This window comes from Littorina saxatilis, linkage group LG8 (assembly GCF_037325665.1).
Source record: "Littorina saxatilis isolate snail1 linkage group LG8, US_GU_Lsax_2.0, whole genome shotgun sequence".
NCBI classification, from domain to species: domain Eukaryota; kingdom Metazoa; phylum Mollusca; class Gastropoda; order Littorinimorpha; family Littorinidae; genus Littorina; species Littorina saxatilis.
This window is the reverse complement of record NC_090252.1, coordinates 3,255,625-3,258,953: the sequence shown is the minus strand read 5'-3', so window position 1 is coordinate 3,258,953 and position 3,329 is coordinate 3,255,625.

Here is a 3,329-nt window from a genome sequence, read left to right as displayed (position 1 = left end):
TAACCCTAACCCTAACCCTAACCCTAACCCTAACCCTAACCCTAACCCTAACCCTAACCCTAACCCTAACCCTAACCCTAACCCTAACCCTAACCCTAACCCTAACCCTAACCCTAACCCTAACCCTAACCCTAACCCTAACCCTAACCCCTAACCCTAACCCTAACCCTAACCCTAACCCTAACCCTAACCCTAACCCTAACCCTAACCCTAACCCTAACCCTAACCCTAACCCTAACCCTAACCCTAACCCTAACCCTAACCCTAACCCTAACCCTAACCCTAACCCTAACCCTAACCCTAACCCTAACCCTAACCCTAACCCTAACCCTAACCCTAACCCTAACCCTAACCCTAACCCTAACCCTAACCCTAACCCTAACCCTAACCCTAACCCTAACCCTAACCCTAACCCTAACCCTAACCCTAACCCTAACCCTAACCCTAACCCTAACCCTAACCCTAACCCTAACCCTAACCCTAACCCTAACCCTAACCCTAACCCTAACCCTAACCCTAACCCTAACCCTAACCCTAACCCTAACCCTAACCCTAACCCTAACCCTAACCCTAACCCTAACCCTAACCCTAACCCTAACCCTAACCCTAACCCTAACCCTAACCCTAACCCTAACCCTAACCCTAACCCTAACCCTAACCCTAACCCTAACCCTAACCCTAACCCTAACCCTAACCCTAACCCTAACCCTAACCCTAACCCTAACCCTAACCCTAACCCTAACCCTAACCCTAACCCCTAACCCTAACCCTAACCCTAACCCTAACCCTAACCCTAACCCTAACCCTAACCCTAACCCTAACCCTAACCCTAACCCTAACCCTAACCCTAACCCTAACCCTAACCCTAACCCTAACCCTAACCCTAACCCTAACCCTAACCCTAACCCTAACCCTAACCCTAACCCTAACCCTAACCCTAACCCTAACCCTAACCCTAACCCTAACCCTAACCCTAACCCTAACCCTAACCCTAACCCTAACCCTAACCCTAACCCTAACCCTAACCCTAACCCTAACCCTAACCCTAACCCTAACCCTAACCCTAACCCTAACCCTAACCCTAACCCTAACCCTAACCCTAACCCTAACCCTAACCCTAACCCTAACCCTAACCCTAACCCTAACCCTAACCCTAACCCTAACCCTAACCCTAACCCTAACCCTAACCCTAACCCTAACCCTAACCCTAACCCTAACCCTAACCCTAACCCTAACCCTAACCCTAACCCTAACCCTAACCCTAACCCTAACCCTAACCCTAACCCTAACCCTAACCCTAACCCTAAACCCTAACCCTAACCCTAACCCTAACCCTAACCCTAACCCTAACCCTAACCCTAACCCTAACCCTAACCCTAACCCTAACCCTAACCCTAACCCTAACCCTAACCCTAACCCTAACCCTAACCCTAACCCTAACCCTAACCCTAACCCTAACCCTAACCCTAACCCTAACCCTAACCCTAACCCTAACCCTAACCCTAACCCTAACCCTAACCCTAACCCTAACCCTAACCCTAACCCTAACCCTAACCCTAACCCTAACCCTAACCCTAACCCTAACCCTAACCCTAACCCTAACCCTAACCCTAACCCTAACCCTAACCCTAACCCTAACCCTAACCCTAACCCTAACCCTAACCCTAACCCTAACCCTAACCCTAACCCTAACCCTAACCCTAACCCTAACCCTAACCCTAACCCTAACCCTAACCCTAACCCTAACCCTAACCCTAACCCTAACCCTAACCCTAACCCTAACCCTAACCCTAACCCTAACCCTAACCCTAACCCTAACCCTAACCCTAACCCTAACCCTAACCCTAACCCTAACCCTAACCCTAACCCTAACCCTAACCCTAACCCTAACCCTAACCCTAACCCTAACCCTAACCCTAACCCTAACCCTAACCCTAACCCTAACCCTAACCCTAACCCTAACCCTAACCCTAACCCTAACCCTAACCCTAACCCTAACCCTAACCCTAACCCTAACCCTAACCCTAACCCTAACCCTAACCCTAACCCTAACCCTAACCCTAACCCTAACCCTAACCCTAACCCTAACCCTAACCCTAACCCTAACCCTAACCCTAACCCTAACCCTAACCCTAACCCTAACCCTAACCCTAACCCTAACCCTAACCCTAACCCTAACCCTAACCCTAACCCTAACCCTAACCCTAACCCTAACCCTAACCCTAACCCTAACCCTAACCCTAACCCTAACCCTAACCCTAACCCTAACCCTAACCCTAACCCTAACCCTAACCCTAACCCTAACCCTAACCCTAACCCTAACCCTAACCCTAACCCTAACCCTAACCCTAACCCTAACCCTAACCCTAACCCTAACCCTAACCCTAACCCTAACCCTAACCCTAACCCTAACCCTAACCCTAACCCTAACCCTAACCCTAACCCTAACCCTAACCCTAACCCTAACCCTAACCCTAACCCTAACCCTAACCCTAACCCTAACCCTAACCCTAACCCTAACCCTAACCCTAACCCTAACCCTAACCCTAACCCTAACCCTAACCCTAACCCTAACCCTAACCCTAACCCTAACCCTAACCCTAACCCTAACCCTAACCCTAACCCTAACCCTAACCCTAACCCTAACCCTAACCCTAACCCTAACCCTAACCCTAACCCTAACCCTAACCCTAACCCTAACCCTAACCCTAACCCTAACCCTAACCCTAACCCTAACCCTAACCCTAACCCTAACCCTAACCCTAACCCTAACCCTAACCCTAACCCTAACCCTAACCCTAACCCTAACCCTAACCCTAACCCTAACCCTAACCCTAACCCTAACCCTAACCCTAACCCTAACCCTAACCCTAACCCTAACCCTAACCCTAACCCTAACCCTAACCCTAACCCTAACCCTAACCCTAACCCTAACCCTAACCCTAACCCTAACCCTAACCCTAACCCTAACCCTAACCCTAACCCTAACCCTAACCCTAACCCTAACCCTAACCCTAACCCTAACCCTAACCCTAACCCTAACCCTAACCCTAACCCTAACCCTAACCCTAACCCTAACCCTAACCCTAACCCTAACCCTAACCCTAACCCTAACCCTAACCCTAACCCTAACCCTAACCCTAACCCTAACCCTAACCCTAACCCTAACCCTAACCCTAACCCTAACCCTAACCCTAAACCCTAACCCTAACCCTAACCCTAACCCTAACCCTAACCCTAACCCTAACCCTAACCCTAACCCTAACCCTAACCCTAACCCTAACCCTAACCCTAACCCTAACCCTAACCCTAACCCTAACCCTAACCCT